The sequence below is a fragment of the Pleurodeles waltl genome, chromosome 12 (assembly GCF_031143425.1).
Source record: "Pleurodeles waltl isolate 20211129_DDA chromosome 12, aPleWal1.hap1.20221129, whole genome shotgun sequence".
Classification (NCBI taxonomy): domain Eukaryota; kingdom Metazoa; phylum Chordata; class Amphibia; order Caudata; family Salamandridae; genus Pleurodeles; species Pleurodeles waltl.
In genome coordinates, this window is record NC_090451.1 from 68580059 (window position 1) to 68601892 (window position 21834).

The 21834-nt window shown below is 49.1% G+C and overlaps 1 protein-coding gene across 1 annotated transcript in view; it reads right to left on the reverse strand.

The window, feature by feature from the left end:
• The window catches only part of TJP3 (tight junction protein 3), a 135770-nt gene extending 114645 nt beyond the window's left edge, over nt 1-21125 (reverse strand). Inside the window, exon 1 of the mRNA XM_069216213.1 lies at nt 20883-21125. The gene's annotated coding sequence lies outside the window, so the exon portion shown is untranslated. The remainder of the gene's footprint in view (nt 1-20882) is intronic.
• Between the last annotated feature and the right edge of the window lie 709 nt (nt 21126-21834).

Here is a 21834-nt window from a genome sequence, read left to right on the forward strand (position 1 = left end):
TGCAGGAGGGGGGTTTACCGCTTCCTCCCCATTTACGTTCCTTACTCCTCCATCGCTGTGTTTAGAGGGACGACCGCCCCATAAACTCAATCCTTTGTCCAGTTTTTTAATTAGATTATTTCTGCCTCCACTATGCTCACCTTTTTTACACTTTATTGCAGGGGTGCACTCTCACACACTCACTCCTCAGGTTAACTCTCAACACTGTCGTCACAAACCTTGGTCACCGTAAGTATTACTGTTAGAGTAAATTAAGAATGTTCTCTAACCAGAATTCCCTATTAAATCTATAATTTTTTCTTGTTCTTTGAAATGTTTTTTTTTTCTTATAAAATAACATGTTCAACTGTTCTTGGTTTCCACCCCCCCCCCCCCCCCCCATCACTGTTTGACTAAACTTTAATTTTACTAATGTACTTTTGCACTAGAAGAGTTTTTTGAGCTCTCAAATATAGACTTTTGTTAACTTTTTTTTTTTTTTTAATATATTTACTGTCGTTGCTATTGTGCACCACCTGCACAGACTATTTTGAGCCAGAACGGGCGGAAGTCAAAAACCTCCCCTGGAAAGATGTTCAAACCGGTCTCCAACTGCGCTGTCCAAGTTGGGGGAGTGTGTGTGTGTGTCTGACCACCAATGGTTTGTGGAGGGGGGGGCGGTACTCTCCTTAAGCACAGTTTTACTGCAAAAAAGTGGCCTAAAAAGCGCAGACCGTGGCACATTTTCTCAACTAGATTCATTTTTACAACCATAGCATTTTTATTTCAGAAGGACATTTTCTTTGAAAAGTGTGCTATTGTTAGACTTACAGGACCATAGTTTGAATGTTTGGCCGCTGAACCTCTCCATCTCAGCCTAATACTGAAAATTATTCATAAAACAGAAAATAAAACTGCAGAGCAAACCCTGCTGAAGTCAAACGCATCACACATAAGGCAGTCTGGGGTGAAAGCCCAATACATCTCTCATCCAAAATCAAACATCCACAGAGCTCCATATAGGGTTAGCAGGCCCAAGGATTACACACAAACACTCTGATGATTGCACAGAAATATTGTTCTAAGCAATGACCGATAAGAGAACACGTGCAATGTAAAATTGACTTATGTACACATCTTTGCTGCGGTATGCAACTGTTCTTATGTAAAGTGCTCGGATAACTGCGCATCTTATTCATGGTACAAAAACTGCAAAATAGAAAAAATAAATCCATCGATGAGATAATATGCAGTCTTGCCATAAAACGTACCCCAACTACCTTGCAGGGCACTTTGATGTGGCCAAAAGCAGTATCTTTTCTCATAAAAACTCAGAAAATGTGAATGTCAATTGCACTCCACGTTCCATCCTGATGAAGTGTGTCCCTGGGCCGAGGATATTTCAGCGTGGCTTGCCAAACTGTGGCACATCCTGCCTCCTAGATTTATTCAGAAGGATTTTCCAACAGGTAGCAATGCACCAAGGTGTCAATGTTATAAAGTTTTTTTTAATTTATTTTAATGCACCACAGGATATACAAATAGGAATCACCCGAGACAGGTAGTGAGCAGGCAGGGGCTGTGGTCCAAAGAACAAGGAAAAGACAGAATTATGCCTGGATGAGGCTTTTGCACACGACTTAGTAAAAATAACAAGCATTTACAATGCAATGGGTCTCGCATTTGCTCGAGTTAGAGCTATTGGCCTAAGTTCCTAACTGGACTTTTCTTGCCACATAAATTGAAATTGAAAAGTAAAACAGTTGACATAAGCGAGCTGATTCTAAGCACCACGGCCGCCATGAGTGCGAAGGAGACACACAAAAGGAAAAAGAAAATTGCTTGCAGTCAAACGTATCGGCAATCGTGCAAGTATCCATCTAACAGGGTCAGTCTGCAAGGCGGTAACAAACCTACCCAAAGGAGGGACAAACGTAAAGCATTTACCAATGATAAAATAGGATCTTTGAAAGGCAAGCCCACGAACGAGCGAAAGTGATGGTGTTGCGGTGGCCGTGGTTAAAAAACAACAATACTTACAACAGGTCAAAGCACTTGCGCACTCGACCTAAAAACTGTGGCCTAGGGGATAGTAAACTTATTTGGGTGGTGGTGGAGACAAAGATGTGCCAACTCGCATTGCGCGACCATGTTTTGGAAGACACTGGCCCTGATCACACGGACTTGCGGTGATGAACCAGAATCACAAGGTTTGCACAAAGTGAGCTCAAAACCCAAACAGAGAGCAGGTCTCCAACTCGTCTTTGGAGGCCCTGGACAGATGATGCCGCGCAAGGGTTTTACTAGTGCTTTATTTGTGCTTGTTGTTTCCGGTGCTGACCACCGGCACTTATTTTTGAGGGCCGGGCTTGTTCCTCTGCCTCAAGCCTTTGCTGCGAGTAAAAGACACATATGGGAACGAGCGAAGAAGGGAAAAACCAAAAAAGCATCACAAAGGGAGAAATTAGAAAGCTGCAAGAGTGAGCTGAAGGGGCAGGGAGTGGCTGTAAATGGATTAAAGAGGCCCGAGATGGATTCAGGATTACGCCGCCTCAGTGTTCGTGTTCCCACATTTAATTGCAGCATTAGAGGAAGGCTTTGGGCACGGCACCAGCACGTTTTTATTTACAAATTAAGCACTTGGTTTTACAACCTCTCGAGGACCTAGGTGATAGACTCAGAAGCCTTTATTTGTTTTTTGGGTGGGGGCAGTGGTACAGTCAGCTCAGGCAATGCTGGGTTATAAGCCCAGCCACCTACACAGCTGGCCAGGACATGCCAGGCTCACAGCCCCGCCCCCTCTAACCCAGTAAAACTATTTGCAAAGTGGGCAAGTCTCAGACAAGGCAGGACCTTTGCAGCTGGTCTGTGTGACACTAACAACACGCACTCGGTTGTAAGCGGAAGCACCAGTTTAAAACAAAAAAACAAAAAAAATTACCTATGTTGGAAAGCAGGCATCCAAAAATAGATGGAAACATAGGGCTGCTACAATATTTGGTTTCCCTCTTTGCAAGGTGCACATGTTGAAGCTCTGGACTCTTAAAACAGTTATGTCCCGGTTCACTCGTGGCTTATTTTATTGTCACCCATCCAAAATATGTTCCTCTTATCCAAAGTACAGCAAGTTTATTGCCTTCACTAAAGAGGTCTCAGACATAGTTTCTAATACCTCGAGGTTTCAGAACTGTCACCGCTATGCTTGCCATACTGACATCAAGGCTGGACTACGCCCATGGCACGTATTGGGGCCTCTCCATAAAGACTGACCAATCTTCCAAGCATAAGGCCTGGCCAGTGCTTTATTTGTTAATAAAAACCTGCTGGTGCCCAAAGCGCTTCTGTGAAACACGCGGCTGCTGCTATTAAATGTGCGAGCACGAAATACTGAAGCAGCGTAATCCTGAAGCCATCTCGGACCCCTTTAATCCATTTACAGCCACTCCCTGCCCCTTCAGCTCACTCTTGCAGCTTTTAGCACTCTCCCTTTGTGACGCTTTTCCGTTTTTTTCTTATTCCCTCTTTCCCATAGGTGTATTTGCTTGCACTAAATCCTTGAGGCAGAAAACTAAGAGCTGGCCCTCAAAAATAAGTGCTGGTGCTCCGCACCGGAAGTCACTGGTTCCAATTAAACACTGCACCTGGTTTTATTGTACTAGGTTCCCAAGTCAGGTACACAATCACAAAGGAAACGCACCCACCGAGGACAGGGTGCAGGAAACAGGAAGATGCTGGCTAAGGATGCCCATAGGACAGAGAACCATAGGTCCCTGGGGCAAGTTACACAACGACTGGTGGCTGCTTATATGAGGCCCAACCCAGGTGCAGTGTGGGGGTTATTGAATTGGGAAGTCCTGTCCAGCTGCAGTTTTGGGTGTAATTGATAGATACGCAAAGATGCAATATGGGGGGGGATTAATTGAGGCCGAATCCAGATGTGGTTCTATGCCTGCTTCACTGATGGCCACGCACAGATGCAGAATTATGTTTTCTCGGTGGCCCGGCCACATCCAGTGTGGGCCTGCTTTTCATTTTTTCCATTATACTTGGAAAACCCTCACTTTTCTAACTCGAGTTTTTCTTTTCGCAACAGTTGGCTGGGCTTTTTCTTTTTCCTCCAAACTTTGAGGAATGGTTTACTTTTCAGAAGAGCCGAGGTTGGCTAAGCCTCCTTTGTATGCAACATTATTATGTTTTTATGGACAAGGCAAATCTCAATTCGGTATATATTGCAAAACTCTCAAAATCTAATCTCATCACGTCGGTGCAGCAAAAGCAAATTTTCCATCTGGGTATACAATTTCCAGGTAGGAAAAAAAAATGTCAAAAATACCTTTTTCTCCCAACCATTTTCAAACTGAGCGTTTTCAAACTAAACAAAAAAATACACACACTTAATTTGTGACAAAACACTGCTTTTCAACTGGAATGTTCCATTAGACTCTGTCCTGGGCCTCCTCAACTGAGCCCATTTACTATAAGAGGTGAACAAGGAGCGCACACCAGAGCCTGGGACCTCAAACCCAGTGTCCTCATCAGCCAACCCTCACAAAACAACAGTGCTTAACTTGTGTCAGTGCAGTAGGTGCACAAAACACCCCTATAAACCCTCACCGCATCCTCATGCAGCTCCCCTAAAGAAAAGCCCGAAACAAATCCAATGCAGCTATCAACTACTGTCCAAAACACATCCCTATAAGGGAGTGAGCGGAGGTAAACTCTGAGATGCAGTTTATTTTTCCAACTGTGATGGTGAAAACATACTACTCTGTGGGCATGAAAGATACCCAGCATGCCTCGTCCCACCTCTGCATGTGGATGGCAGATGCATTCTGGGAGTCACCGTTTTAGATTTCTTCAAATGAAACAATTGACATAATACGACTGATAACCATTTGTAAAAAGAAGACTGAGGTATCAAGGGTGATGACCCAGGTGGCGTCATAACACAACAAACATCATGTGTCTTTGTAAAGCCAGTGTTCCATTAGGGGTTTCTTAGCACTAAGTAATTAGTATTTATTGCCAGCCAATTCAAAGGTGACTTTTCTTTCCATTCTCTTCACAGATCCCAGGGTGATGAAAGTCTGATTGTGCCCGTCGGGATTCGAACCTATGACCGTGAGATCAATCACAGATCCCTGCAGAGCGTGCACTAGTACAAGTAGGGCCTAGATTTGGAGCGTTCTGCTCACTGTGGGATCAGACTCCAAAGACCGGCTTTAGAGAGGCTCAACCCAGTACTGTCAAAATGTCCACAGAGGAGGAAAGGCCAAACTGGCCAAGAACCTCCCAGAACGGGCAGTATAGGGTGTTTAATCTCTTAAAAAAAAAAAATAAAAAAAATAAACACGAAACAACATGTGCAGGGGTGCAAAGCTCTTCTTAGTATTCAGCAGACCCTGGCTTCTGTCACTGTGGGAGTCCTGAGGCTGCCGGGTCTTAATTCCATCTCTTGCCCCTTTCTTCCGCCCCCTACGCTTCCCGCCTCTTCATCTCATTCTTCAAGTTCCTTTTTGCTTTGCTCTCTGCCTTTGTTTTTGCATTTTCTTCCTCCCTTCCACTCTTTATGATGAAAGATAAGTCTCGTCCCCAAAAACGAGTGCTGGAGCCCAGTACCTGCGAACACCGGCGCAAATTAAGCAAGAAAGGCCTAGAGCAAGGCATTCCAGGCCAATAACCACATGGGGGCCCAGGTGAGGGGCCTGTGGTGACCCTGTCCACAGCAGCATTAATAAAGAGATTACAGATGGGCCCCCAGCCGCGCTGTCATTTAGGCGTTATTATCACTTTCAGTACTGGAGCCTTCACATCTTAACGGGACAGTACTGTTACTTCTCTGCACTTGTACAATACTTTTAATGATGGAGTACTGTTACTTCTCTACACTTTTAATGCTAGAGTACTGTTACTTCTCTGCGCTTGTGCAATAGTTTTAAAGCTAGAGTACTGTTACTTCTCTACACTTTTAATGCTAGAGTACTGTTACTTCTCTGCGCTTGTGCAATACTTTAAATGGGAGAGTACTGCACTTCTCAGCACTGGAGCACTACAGTACCAGCTCTCTCAGTAACACGCAGGTCCTCCGGGCAGTAATTGCAGCATTTTTATCATATTTCCATTTGAAGCCCTGGCTCCCGGCGGGCTGCGGGGCGTCAAGGGACCGGCAGGTTATTCACCTAAAGAGGCCAGGGAGGGGCGCCTCGAGGACAGGACGGCGCTGCCAGGTATCACCCACAGCGCACCCCTGTTTCCTGCGGTAGCTCAGTGCACACCGAGCGTGCGGTGGTAACTCAGATGCAACCACAGGAGGAAGGAATCTGGGAGCAGTTTCTGTGCCCGGAGCAGAGTCTGACACAAGGACGGGCCCGTCACGGCTTCTGTTTGTGCCCCGGCCCCGGGCGGGAGTGACTCAGACCCGGGGGCCAGGCCTCAAAGGTGGGGGGTACAAGAGAAGGAGCTCCCACCAGCCTCAGCTCCTCATGGGGTACTGAGGGCCGCAGGGGGCCGCCGGGGGAGGCCATTAAGATACCACACACGCTTCTGGCCCCCTCAGTGACTCAGAAGCCCCCGCAGAGGCCGCCACAGCCCGCACAGGCTGCTTTTGTTTGTGTGTTTTCTTGTTCCCCCGCAGCACCCACCACGCGGCCTCGCGGCACCTACACGGCGCGCGCTCAGCGCAGGCGCGCTGGGAGGGAGAGCGCACGCGTCACTCCGTGGCCTGCATGCAAGGAGCGCAGGGGCGTGGGTGGCTCCGAATAGATCTTTCCGGTGTTAACAGGGTCTTAACTGGGATTTAAAAAGTGAGGGGGGGTGGGGGGGATCTCTAAACAGAGCTGGCATATGTGATTAAGAATATAGCTTTCGCATGTAAAGTAAATTTCTTTAATGCTTGTAGTGTGCCCCCCCCCAATTGGTATTTGGTGTCTTCTCCGATTTTCCTGGTATTCCACACAGATGTATACCACAACAACTGACGTACACCTGAAACAAGTCAGGACTATTGGCTTTGTTCCTAGGTGTTAGTGGTTTAAGATAAACGATCAACAATAATGATTTCATTGTAAATAATTAATATTAAAATGGTTAGAGTCAGAAGTTATGAGACCGCATATACATTATTATATTATTATATACATTACTGAGGCTGCAGAAGGGACAGTGTTCTGAGCGTCTCCATCATTCTTGTTATGTTGGACAGGTTTGCTCTTTCCAGCCCACATCACCTCATCTGCATGCCTTACACGTCATCTCTTTCCTTTTCAGCACGCCTTTCCTCTGGCTCCTGAATGCACCTCCTCACATCTCTTACTTCACCACCCCCAAACAGACAGGGCACCCCCTCACTCGTAAACACCTCATTTTCCTTTACTTTTGCCTTGTCAATATTTTGACATCTGTGTACCGCCTTCACACATTTGCACAGAATCACAATTGCAACTGGAATATGTGAGCATTGCTCTGTGTGCACACAAGAGAGGCCTAGGGTTGGGTGACCATGTGTTCTGAATATTTTTCTGTCCCACTGACAGGCAGTGTGATAAACTTGCAGTGCCTTCAGCCTTAAAGCTCTCAATTGTGGTCTGGATGTGACTCAGTCAAAGTACGCACTACACAAGAGTAATATGCTACATCAGTGGTTCCCATCCTTTTGACTTCTGTGGACCCCTACTTTGTCAATACTGGAACCCAGGGACCCCCATTGAATCATTATTGGAATCCAGGGATTCCCCCCCCCCTCCACTGACTCATTACAGAAAGCTGGGGGTCTAATATTTTAATATCATTTAATTTTCTCAGCAGTCAAGGACCCCCCAGGGATCCCCGGACCACAGGTTGGGAACCACTGTGCTATATGAAAAAATAAATAAATACAGAAACAATATACTGTAATGCAAGATTAAATTAAACATGTGAGTAGAAAAAAAGTAAGGCATTGTTTGGATTACCATAACGTTTTTACATTAATTGTTGGGGGAATAAATAAATAAAAATGATCAGTGTTTTTCATCACCAATGGTAAGGACATGAATATACAGCCCAACGGGGACCTGTTTCAATCTTGTTTATAATTACTGCCGGGTCTGAGACCAAACGGGACACGGCCCACTTACAGCCCTGGGTATTACTATTGTGGGACCTTGTGATAATAGTAACTGGAAAAGAGGCGGGTGAAATTAAAGAATCAAAAACAAGCACTGGCAAAGCCAATAGGTCCTGCCAGGACCGACCACTAGCATATGCTGGGCACCAACCTCCAGGAGGGCACTGAAGTTCCTACAACAGTCTCCCTATGATTGAGGTCCAAAGAAAGGTCTCTAAACTCTTTTTCTGAATCCATCTGGCATCATTGTCTGCTTTAATGTTTTTGTTTGCCTGACGTTCCTATGTCCAGCCCCCCTCACCTAATGAGGACGAGTGGGAAGAGGCACCAAATTTGTTTTCTCTCAAGGTGCTCTCCTAAGAAAGGCCAACTCTAGGCCTTTGAGATCTATTGTCTTTGCCAGTTTCTTCTGGCGGTGCTGTACCGCATCGGGTCGCCAAGGGAAGGTCATTTCAGAGTTCTGCACCAACCAATGAGATGGATCTCCTCCACTGCGATGATCTGAATTTTTGGATCCTCACTAGCCCTTGGAAGGCAGTCCCAATATCCTGGTCGGTGTATGCTTCACGGAGAAGCCCGTCAGGATCCAAGGTGCCAAGGAGAAGTGGTTTTTACCTACAAGGGTGGCGATCTCAAACAGAATCTGTTGCGCAACAGCCAATAAATGTAGTCTCTGCAGTGTTAGAGAAGGAGGCTAACCGGCAGGGAATATTGGAGACATTCTAGGGGAGGGGCTAGAATATTCTGAGTTTATTACGCAGTTTCCAGCATAAACAATGCATTGCAGCAATTAAGTATTGCACCTATAATAAGTAGGGCCGAACACATCGCTATCGCCTTTATAAACAGGGGTGCTCGATTTGTTTTCTTAGTGGGGTGGCTAACACATCCCCCAACTTTTATGCCTTGATTACACTTTCCATGCAGGTGATACATATTTTGAGATATTGGTGGTTTAAATATTAAATCAAGCACGTCTTTATTGATAAATATGTTAAAAAAGCCTGGACTACTGTGGTCTTCTCTATTCACTTGTACTCCAGCAAAACCATCACCAGTTCAAAGGACAAAATACCCAAAACATGCAGTCAGGAGCAGTAAACATGCTCTCTGTTTTAAAAGAATGACCAGCAGCACTTGGTCACACAAAGTTGGCTGTCATGACAAAGTTTGCACTTGACCGCACACAAAATGCTTCAAAAATAATGAAGACATTAGTATCCATTCTACATCTGAATTCTGTCAAGGATATGTGGGGGTGCTACAGTTGCACCCCCGCACCTCTATTTCCAGTGCCACTTCTCACAACCCAACAGCGGGAAGCCACAGGGCCGATGTATGTAGCTGCTGTGTCTCTCGGATGGAGGCCTCATGCTCCACTGGAAGGCCTGGCGTAGGCATGATATTGGGGTTTCACTCTTAGGATAGCGATAGAGCATCCCTGAAGATGAAACGGGTTTTAATCCGAGTCGAGAGTCTTTAGCCATTTAAAAATGGCGCCAATCCATGCTTGTGTGTGTGGAAGGGGCGGAAGAAATACTCAATGATCAATATCTCGACTGTTGAGTTACTCAAGAAACAACAGAAAGTTCAACTCAGTGTAAAGCACAACAAGTCTAGGTCAAGAAGATATTATAGTTAAATCACTATAGTGAGTGGTCGCAGATGGTGCACATAGGCTTCCACAGTCACCCTTAAATCACTGGTCTTTGGCAAAGAAAATAAACTATTAGCCAACTCTTTAAGCATGGCAAACTCAGAAATGATCAACAGACACCGGGTCAATACACGTCCACACAGAAACATTTACGACTATCATTGCTTTGTGTTCCTCTTGTTAGAGCTAGGCCTGGCCAAAATGTAACTATGCTTGCACATTTGTCAAAATTCCACAATTTGTCACATAAATGTGTGAAATTTCTCTTTAAGCGATTTTACTTAACCTTTTGCAAGCGAGTATGCACTTTGCATAAAAGTTCTGCCAGGTATCAGGCGACTGCTTGCAAAGAATGACTCACTGATGCATTTTCTGCTCAAACCAGTTTCTCACGAGACCTATTTTTTGCTAGAGATGGGCACTTCCTTAAAGAAGCATTGGGAAAGTCAATATGTCTCACATTTGGAATCTACTGACTTTGTAAAAGCCTTTTAGCCAGGTTATAGAGAATTAGAAAGATGGTATGAACCATGCCAAAAAGTACAAAAAGCAAAAAAAAAAAAAAAAAAAAAAAAAAAAAGCTGTGACACTGCCTTTTCATTTTGTACGCACTCCCATGCTGTATTACTTATGCGCGCCAACAAATTACGCTGGTGACTTTCTTTTAATTTAATTTATAGAACCAAGATTGATTGGCAAATAAGAAAAAAAAAATAGAAGTAACGCAAAATCACGTTTAAGGTAGCTGGGCCAGCAGCAATTTGCTTCTTGCGCCTCCTAAAGAAAAGTGAATTATAAATTTTAAAAAAATTATAATAGCGGGTGCGGGGAGGAGGGGGAAGTGACAGCTAGATGGAGGGTTAAAGTGACAGAGGAGGGAAAAACAGCACTCAGCGGAGAAGCACACAAGCGAGAAATCAACACAGGATATAAGCACACAAGGGAAATCGCTACATGAAGGGGTGGGGGGTAGCATCTGGGCAAGAGAAAGCAACATGGTGCACAGCAAAAGGTAGCGTACAAGTCAGACAACTGGAAAACACATACACTCTCATGGAGTGCTTAACCAAAAAGAACAAGCATTTGTAATGTAATAGGTCTCGCATTTGTTTGAGTTGGAGTTATTGTTGCTGTTAATAACTAACTGGACTTTTCTTGCCACATAAATTGGTCAACCCTGCCACATAATTCCAGTGGCTCTGCATATAACCAAAGCACTTACATTTACCTTCTTCCTCGATCTGGAGCAAAAAATTTAAATATTGCTATTATTTATTCTATTTGTTTATATTATTATTTTGGTGTCCCCTGCCAACCTAGTGGGAGGACTCAGAGATGAGTTATGGGCAAAAATGTTTTGTAAAAGGAATTATGGGGGAGTTTCCAAGTGCAGCGAATATTGTAGTATCTTGACTGTAATGCTCAGAACAGCCCCTAGAGGGCACCACTATAAAAATAACATTTGTAAGAAGAAACATTGTCATGCAACTATACAGTATAGTCAGCCCCTAGAGAGCATAACGACTGACATGAAAACAATTGCAGAAAATAATGCAGTGTAACCATGTATGTAGTCCCTATAGAGGGTAGTACCTTACACAATTTCAGACCCAGCAGGCCTACTGCAATACTATTACAAACAAGGCCCTTAAAACACAAACTACTCCCAGCTGTAAAAGAAAAATTCCAGCCCTGAGAGAGCTTAAAAAGACACTGAATGGTGGGGGAGGTTACTATTTTGGGGTCTCCCAAAACCTATGGGAGAAGACCCAAAGATGACCTAGACAGAAGGAGTGTGTCATGTCGTACATTTTGATGGTGGCCCCATTCTTGTAGGATCACCACAGACTGAGTAATGGGCAACCTGTTTCAGGTCCTGAGCTCGCCCCCCACGACCGCAGCACCAACCTGCTGCCTTCTGCCTCTGTCCCACGAGCACGCTGCCGTTTGCGTGTTCGAGGCCCTCCTCCACCCGCAGGCATCCTCCTGCGCCTCATCCCTGGTGGCTAGTGGGCTCACTTGACCCGTGTGCCGCTTCCGCCGTCCTGCAAGTGTTTTTTGGCTTTTTCGTTTTTTCAGCGCCTCGCCGCCGGCGCTTCTGCCCCCTTTGTGCCCCCCTGATTGCTGTCTCCCCGATCGTGTATTGTGCCATTATTGTATTTCTGATTGTATTTTCTCATTGTAACTGCTTGTAGTTTTGCTCGTTTTCAGTGTTTTTTGCCCCTTGTGCGCTCCCCGTTCCCTGCTGCTGCCTCCCTGCGGCCCGCCCCCCTCGCGCCCCCATTTGCCGCTCCCTCCCGCCTCCCGCCTCCCAGCTGCTCCTCCCTCCCCCCTCCCTTCTTAATGGCTGGCGCTGCGCGTCGCGAGTGAGCGAACTCTGACCTGTTTCAGGTCCTGAGCTCGCCCCCCACGACCGCAGCACCAACCTGCTGCCTTCTTCCTCTGTCCCACGAGCACGCTGCCGTTTGCGTGTTCGAGGCCCTCCTCCACCCGCAGGCATCCTCCTGCGCCTCATCCCTGGTGGCTAGTGGGCTCACTTGACCCGTGTGCCGCTTCCGCCGTCCTGTAAGTGTTTTTTGGCTTTTTCGTTTTTTCAGCGCCTCGCCGCCGGCGCTTCTGCCCCCTTTGTGCCCCCCTGATTGCTGTCTCCCCGATCGTGTATTGTGCCATTATTGTATTTCTGATTGTATTTTCTCATTGTAACTGCTTGTAGTTTTGCTCGTTTTCATTGTTTTTTGCCCCTTGTGCGCTCCCCGTTCCCTGCCGCTGCCTCCCTGCGGCCCGCCCCCCTCGCGCCCCCATTTGCCGCTCCCTCCCGCCTCCCGCCTCCCAGCTGCTCCTCCCTCCCCCCTCCCTTCTTAATGGCTGGCGCTGCGCGTCGCGAGTGAGCGAACTCTGACCTGTTTCAGGTCCTGAGCTCGCCCCGCACGACCGCAGCCCCAACCTGCTGCCTTCTGCCTCTGTCCCACGAGCACGCTGCCGTTTGCGTGTTCGAGGCCCTCCTCCACCCGCAGGCATCCTCCTGCGCCTCATCCCTGGTGGCTAGTGGGCTCACTTGACCCGTGTGCCGCTTCCGCCGTCCTGTAAGTGTTTTTTGGCTTTTTCGTTTTTTCAGCGCCTCGCCGCCGGCGCTTCTGCCCCCTTTGTGCCCCCCTGATTGCTGTCTCCCCGATCGTGTATTGTGCCATTATTGTATTTCTGATTGCATTTTCTCATTGTAACTGCTTGTAGTTTTGCTCGTTTTCAGTGTTTTTTGCCCCTTGTGCGCTCCCCGTTCCCTGCCGCTGCCTCCCTGCGGCCCCGCCCCCCTTGCGCCCCCATTTGCCGCTCCCTCCCACCTCCCGCCTCCCAGCTGCTCCTCCCTCCCCCCAACCCCCTCCCTTCTTAATGGCTGGCGCTGCGCATCCGCGCCGCTGGCGCGCCGGAGGCGCGCCAGACGCAAGCCCGTCTGCGCCCGTCCGCGCCTGGACCGCGCCCAGCGCCACACCCCCTGGCCCTCGCGCCCCCCGCATCCGCTACTCGATCAACGAACTCCGCGCCTTCAACCCCGGCCCCTCCACTGAATGCTGCCGGGCATCCCCGAAGCACACTAAAGGACCTTTTTCCTGCCGTACCTGCAACTTCTCCTGCATCAGAACGACCAATCCAACTACTGAAACATTCAACCCCAACCACCTGAACTGCATCCTCATGAACACCCGCTCCGCACGAAAACACGCCATCGAGCTCTGGGATTTGCTCGACACCACTGCTCCTGACGTGGCTTTCCTGACCGAAACCTGGTGGAACGACTCCTCGTCTCCGGACATCGCCATCGCCATACCGGACGGCTACAAAATCACCAGAAGAGATCGAACCAACGGAATCGGCGGCGGAATAGCCATCGCTCACAAAGCTACCCTCAAAATCCACACCCACTCGGACGACACCCTCAGGACAGCCGAACACCTCCACTTCCAGATCCTCACGGACCCCAACACGACCCTCAGAGGAACCCTCATATACCGCCCTCTAGGACCAAGAGCCCCCTTCAGCGACACCATCGCCGACCTTGCAAGCACCCACGCCCTCGCTTCCCCGGATTACATCCTCCTGGGAGATCTGAACTACCATCTGGAAAATGCGAACGACGTCAACACCGCATCACTGACCTCCAACCTCCTCAACCTCGGACTCCGCCAGCTAGTCAACACGCCCACCCACATCGCCGGACACTCCCTTGACCCCCTCTTCACCTCAAGCAACCACGTTTCCTTCAGCCACACCTCCGAACTCCACTGGACCGACCATCACTGCGTCCATTTCACCTATAAGAAAACCACAGAGCAACACCGCATCCACTACCTCCCCACCGCCGCTGGGGCAAAGTCACCCAAGACCAACTGACCAGCACCCTCATCAACAACCTTCCACCCGACGCAACCGACCCGAGCCGCCATCAACCTCCATCAATGGATCCTCGACTGCGCCAACACCCTTGCCCCTCTCAAGAAACCCACCGCCATCCAAGGAAAGAAAAAACCAGCCTGGTTCACAGACGATCTAACCACCTCCAAAAGCATCTGCCAGAAGCTCAAAAAGAAATGGATCCAAGAACGCACACCCGACAACCTCGTCGCCCTCAAAAACGCCAACCGCGAACACCACCAACGGATCCGCATCGCCAAGCGCGCCCACTTCACCGAACGCATCAACAACAACGCCCACGACTGCAAAGAACTCTTCGGCATCGTGAAGGAACTCTCCAATCCAAAAGCCAACTCCAACGACATCCCGCCCTCCCAGAAACTCTGCGACGACCTCTCCACCTTCTTCCACCAGAAAATCGCTACCATCCACGACAGCTTCAACACCGGTCCACCGCCAGACCCCACCCCCGACGTCTCCTCCCGCGACTGCCGCCTCACCGCCTGGACCCACGTGGACGAGGCAGAAACCATAACAACCATGAACACCATCCACTCAGGCTCCCCCACGGACCCCTGCCCCCATCATGTTTTCAACTCAGCCAACGCCACCATCGCCCCCGAACTCCGCAAGATCATCAACCTCTCCTTCACTTCTGCCACCTTCCCGGACAGCTGGAAACACGCAGAAATCCAACCCCTCCTCAAAAAACCCAAGGCCGACCCCAACGATCTCAAAAACTTCCGTCCGATCTCTCTCCTCCCTTTTCCAGCGAAAGTCATCGAGAAGATCGTCAACACTCAGCTCACCCACTTCCTCGAAGACAATTCCATCCTGGACCCCTCACAATCCGGATTCAGACGAAACCACAGCACTGAGACTGCTCTCCTCGCCGCCACAGATGACATCAGACATCAAATGGACAACGGCAAAACCTCAGCCCTCATCCTCCTCGACCTATCAGCCGCCTTTGACACCGTCTGCCACCGCACCCTACTGACCCGCCTCCAGGAAGCTGGCATCCAAGACAAAGCCCTCCACTGGATCTCATCCTTCCTCTCCGACAGAACGCAGAGAGTCCGTCTCTCCCCTTTCCGCTCCAAAGCCACCAACCTCATCTGCGGCGTCCCCCAAGGATCCTCCCTCAGCCCTACGTTGTTCAACGTCTACATGGCCCCCCTCGCTCAACTGGCCCGCCAACATCATCTCAGCATCATCTCCTACGCCGAAGACACCCAGCTCGTCCTCTCCCTGACCAAAGACCCGCTCACCGCCAAAACAAACCTCCACGAGGGGCTAAAATCCATCGCCGATTGGATGAACAACAGTCGCCTGAAACTCAACTCCGACAAGACGGAAGTCCTCATCCTCGGGCGCACTCCCTCGGCCTGGAACGACTCATGGTGGCCCTCCGTCCTCGGACCCCCGCCCACCCCTGCCAGCCATGCAAGAAACCTCGGCTTCATCCTGGACTCCGCCCTCACCATGTCCAAACAGGTCAGCGCCGTCTCCTCCTCCTGTTTCAACACCCTTCGAATGCTCCGCTGAATCTTCAAGTGGATTCCAACAGAAACCAGAAAGACGGTGACCCAGGCCCTCGTCAGCAGCAGACTTGACTACGGCAACGCACTCTACACAGGCATCCCAACCAAAGACATCAAACGACTCCAACGTGTCCAAAATGCCTCCGCCCGACTGATCCTCGACATACCCCGCCGAAGTCACATCTCCCCTCACCTAAAGGAACTCCACTGGCTCCCGGTAGACAAGAGGATCACCTTTAAACTCCTGACCCACGCTCACAAGGCACTTCACAACACCGGACCCTCCTACCTCAACACCAGACTTAACTTCTACACTCCAACACGTCAACTCCGATCCGCCAACCTCGCCCTCGCCATCGTACCCCGAATCCAGCGCAAAACATCCGGCGGCAGATCCTTCTCCTTCCTCGCCGCCAAGACCTGGAACTCTCTCCCCACATCTCTTCGCCAGACCCAGGACCTCCTCGCATTCAGAAGGCTCCTCAAGACCTGGCTCTTCGACCGCTAAATCAGCAGCGCTCCCCCCCCCCCCCCCCCCAGCGCCTCGAAACCCTGACGGGTACATAGCGCGCTTTATAAATACTATGATTGATTGAAAAGTGTTTTGAAAAAGAAATGTCCCGCAAAGCATTATAGGGCGAGTTTCCCCGAGTGCAGTGAATATTGTAGTACCGGCTCTCCCACTGTGCCGGGAGAGCCGCTTTGAGGATCACTTTATTTATATCTGTTTCAAATGCAGGAAGAAACAACACACGGCCACGCAGATTGAAGCTGCGTGTCAAAAGACAAAAATAGTGCGCCACACTAAGGCATCTGGCCGATCGTGCAATAATCCATACAGGGTCAGTCTCCAGGGCCTAACAAAGCAGCCTCAAGGCGGGACAAACATAAAGCATTTACCTACGAAGTCAAGGGAATTTTGAAAGGCAGGCCTAGCAACGAATGAAAGTGATGGGCGTGGTTAGAGCCCACAGATTGAAGAGCAGTGCTTGCATGGTGCTAAGCTCGACCTAAAAACGTAGTTCTCAAAAAGTAAGCAGTGAAAGAACACAAGATGCTATATCCCAGGGGAGGGGCGGGTCAAACACAGAAGAGGAAGGCAGGCGCAAACAAATAGAAAGTCAGATATTAGAGTGACAAAAAAAGCCAACCAATTGTTAGCAATAGGTTGGCTCAAAGGCCTCGATAAGTTCACAATAGGTCGTTTGCAACAAGACAGCTCATGCTGTCTAGTAGGCTCGACCTAAAAAGTGATGCGAGATACCAGCAAGCCACGTTTCACTATGAAAACAATAACTCTGAAATTTTCATGGAATTTCATCAGAAAATAAACGCACTCTTCTATGTTCAGGATCCTAGAGCAGTGGTTCCCAACCTTTTGACTTCTGTGGACCCTCACTTTATCATTGCTGGGACCCCCATTGAATCATTACTGAAAGTTGGGGACCTAATCTGTTTAATAGCCGTCATGGACCCCCTGAGTAGGCTTTGCGGACCCTCAGGGGTCCCCGGACCACAGGTTGGGAACCATTGCCCTAGAGCGTTGTGTTGCACTGAGAAGAGGAGTTGGTTGTGTTGGATGCTGAAGGGTGATAGATACACATTTACATAACAGCACGCCTCGGAGAAAACTCAAAATATTTATATCTGTCCTCTTCCTGCGAAACTTACTAAAATAGTCTTCATTTACGCACTGTGCCACAAACTCACGGGTTTGCTGATGCACAAACTAGTGTTATTGTGACCCGACTCCAGGTTACTCATTTTATCCAACTTGGATTGATGAAAGGCTGAACCAGCGCATGCTGGGATTCGAACCTATATTCTGTAGAACATCAAACGACAGAACTAGAGACAGGCAATGTCTTACCCACGAATATTCACACATAGGGGGCAGGGTTGTCAACTGACTGAGCTGTCTGAGTCTGAAGGCTGTGCACAGCGCAGGCTGTCAGGATATTGGATTTAGAGATGGGGCTGGGCGGTTTAGGGCTCAAAGCCTCTTCACTGACAAACTAATAATGACCCAAAGATTTTAAATTGGTGTACACAGAGGGCGGAACAATGCTGCGTGACTGAAGACGGCTCGGGCAGTAGATACCGAAAATGATGTATACAGAAACCTATTCAAGGGGTAAGAGGGAGTGATATAATTTTAAGAGGCGACCTTTGACCTACCTGGTCATAGGGCTGGGTCTGTTGCACAGGCGAACAGTGGCACATTGTTGGATTTAGCTTTCTCTAAACAAAGGAGTGACCTGTCTACAGGGAAGTGACAATAATGCCCCCTCCCACCCCGTGTTTTTCTCTCTGGTCACGTGATCTGGAAGATTCACTATTGGAGAAATGGTGACCAAATATGCACTTTGCCTTTTCACGGTGGATGAGGCTGGGGGGACAAGGGCGTTTCTGGGGAGGGTCTCCTCACAAACATTTCCCAAACATCTCACAAAAAACACAGAACAAATGCGACACATCCCGATATGATGCTTAGAAGAAACCACCGGGCTGAACAGGAGGGGTCTTTCCTGCAGGGCTGCGTCCTCGCTCCATCCGTCTCCCGCTCTCTATCCCCGCGGCCCTTCCATCCCGGCCAGTCCTACTGGACCGGTGCTGACGCTGCCCCCTCCACAGCCACCTTCTCGCCAGTAGAATTGGACTTCCTTCGTCTCGTCGCCCCCATCCCCGAGCACCACTAATAATTCATGATTCGACGCTTTATAGTTTCATTCTACAGAATTATTATTTTTTGCAAATGGATACAGCACTCCTTTGAGTTTAAGGAACGCTTTAAGAGCAATACAAATATAAATGATTATAAATAATACTGAGAAATATGTGCCCCACACAACATACTCGTGAATTTGACACACATTATCTCGTATGACATTAGAGAGGTTCAGATACAGATATTAGAAGTGCATTTAGGGTACAAAGTAACCAATAAAGAAAAGGCCGCAAGCCACTCTATTTTAGGGAGTGAAATTCTTATTTGTTTTCAATCCCATTTGTTCGGCTCATGCCCCATTCTCAAGCTGCCTTTGGATTGGTGAAAAGGAGCCCCACCCACAGAGTCTCTGGGACAGGCTTCATCAGAGAGACTTTGTGTACTCTGGTTAGAGGGCGTGGCCTAGGTAGCCTCTTACAGCTCCCTTTCTTTAAGATGTAAACATTTTAGGGTACACCCAAGCAGTGACCCAGCTATAAGATCACACATCTGCAGGGCCCACACCCTCAACCAGGAAATGCACATTCTTTCCATCCTAGACTGCAAAGCTGCAGCCCTCCCTCCAGGGAGACACCCAAGCATCCTTCCTCCCCAAAGGATGAGCGCTTCGAGTACTCTTCGGGTATATGAGGAGCTATACAGAGGCCAATGCGTGAAATCTTGGGGAGAGTTGTGGAGTTTGGCTCTATCTGCCAAGACTGGGCTCCCCGGGTAACCCCTCCTTCTCGCAAACACACAGTGATCCCTGTGGTTACTGATAGCACGGGGCGCTGACCATGATCTGGGAGCCCGGCCAGGTAAACAGGGTGGGTCCGGCCGCTTACACCGCAGGCCCTCCCCAGAAAGGGCAAGGAATGTTCCTTAGCGCCCGGAGCCAGTGCGTGTTTGAACAGAGCCCTGAGGGTTCACCACAGAGCTCCCGTGTGGGACAATTGCACTCATTCGGAGCAATATTCATTTCAAACCTCACCCCATTGTCCAGACCCCCAAAGTGCTTAATTTGTAAATAAGGACGTGCCGGTCCCCAAAGCCCTCCTTTTAAACTCGCGGCTGCTGCATTGAATTGTGCGAGTAGGGAATACTGGGGCGGCGTAATAATGAAGACACCTCAGGCCTCTTCAATCCATTTACAGCCACTCCCTGCCCCTTCAGCTCACTCTTTCAGCTTTCTACTTTCTCCCTTTGTGACGCTTTTTCGTTTTTCCCTTCCTCTGTCTTTCTCATATGTGTCTTTTGCTAGCAGCTAATTCTTGAGGCAGAAGAATAAGCCCCGGCCCTCAAAAATAAGTGCCGATGCTCAGCACCGGAAACAACAAGCACAAATTAAGCACTGGTCCCCGAATCTGATAACAGATATACATCACTTTCAGTGATAAGGGTTGCAGGTGACTCCAAGTCACCAAGCACATGGCGCTCCAGTCCTGGGTTTTCTTTTAACAACCAGAAGCATTCGGGAGTTTTAACCTGGTTCCTCCGTTTTAAACAATGGAATGAACACACCTGAAAACCCTGACTTAAAGAGAAGGTCGGGGCTCAAGCATTACATCATTGGTGGCCTGATTTACTCGGTAGCCATATCGTCGTGGCTGGCTGGTTAAATGTATGTGGTTTTATTGCTTAAAAGTTATCTGTGGCTTCCTACAGTTTCATTTCACACTTTCTAAATAAACTTTTTTTTTTTTTTTACTACTACGGCTATTGAGGGCTGGCATTTAAATAACTATAAGTTACAACTGGTGAAAAGAATTCAATTTTCAAGAGAAAACCTCCTTTGAGTAAGGTTTCCAGACAACTCTGTGACCAGTCTACTTTCCGTCCAGTCCTAGGCTGTCACGACACACACTGTGCACCGTGACAGCGGCAGCATCGATTCAGCTCAAACATATCTAAAAACAGGGATTTTTAAAAATAAATCACTGCCCAGACAAGAGGTGTCCCAGTTACACCGACAGACCCGAAACCTCGAAATAGAAGAAAACGCCCTTAAGAGAAAAGCAATGCTTTCAAGTTTCCAGGATCCATGTGTAAGTAGTTCGACCAGGCCTGGTGCCTTCTTTGCATTCTGGGACTTGCAGTCCTGATTTAATAACGGGATCAACAGAAAACCAAGGACCGGGTAATCTTCCATCCTAGAGGGAAGGTGCCGACCTCGAGAGGGTCCAAGTGCAATGGGGAATCCGATCCTCTGATAAAATACCCCTGATTTTTAAACAAAGGCTTCAAAAACGTAGCGTCTCTGGGGACAAGCATTACAGCCTAGAATCGGCGGCGTGGGGAGGGTGCCATAGACCCAACTGCAAGCAGACCCCATGGAGGTGAAAGAGTCAGATTTGGGGTCCAGAGCTCCTTCACACATCCCAGTTCCTCTGTGCCACTGCACCTGCTGCACTATTGATAGCTCGACACCTAGATAAGGACATAGCCTGTGAATATCCTAGTGGGGTTTCTGCCCCCTGCACTCACCTGTCCCGGGCCCCTCCTCCTCCGGAGAGTATGTGGTGGGGTGGGTCGCTCCTGCACCCGGCTCTGGGCCCCTCATGTACGGTGGGGTGGGGGTTCGTGGAAAGAGCCCCCTCGCTCCTCTGCTGTAGCGCTTCGGAGTCACTTCCTCTCCCAGGGAGGGCAGAGTGAGCAGGTGTGAGACTGAGTGCAGTCTGAGGAGTGACTGCCTGAGGTCTGAGCCGCTGAGGACCCGCCTCCTTGTAACCCTTGGTGTGCCGAGGCCTGGGCCCAGGGGAGGAGGAAGAGAAGAGGGACTCGAGCCAGGCTCCGGGAGGCGCCTGCAAACCCTAGCAGGGCTTCTGGGAGCAGGGAGTATTGGGAGACTCCCAGCAGGGCTACTGAAGACCAAGGAGACCAGTGCCTAGAGACCCAGAATAGGGCTTCTAGGAGCTTAAGTGAGCAGGAAGTGAAGAGAGACTCGAGCAAGGACTCCGGGAGGCGCCTGCAAACCCTAGCAGGGCTTCCGGGAGCAGGGAGTATTGGGAGACTCCCAGCAGGGCTCCTGAGGACCGGGGAGATCAGTGCTCAGAGAGTCAGAGTGGGGCTTCTAGGAGCCTAGGTGAGCAGGAAGTGATGAGACTCGAGCCAGGCTCCAGGAGGCGCGTGCTAACTGCAAACCCTAGTAGGTCTTCTGGAAGCAGTGAGAGACTCCCACCAGGGCTCCTGAGGACGCAAGAGACCAGTGCCGAGAGACCCAGGATTGGACTTCTAGGAGCCTGGGTAACCAGGAAGTGATGAGAGACTCGAGCCAGGACTCCCACAGGCGCTTGTAAACCCACGCAGAGCTTCTAGAAGCAAGAAGTATTGGGAGACTCCCACCATGGCTCCCGAGGACCCAGGAGATCAGTGCCTAGAGACTCAGAGTAGGGCTTCTAGGAGCCGAGGTGAGCAGGAATTGAAGAGAGACTCAAGA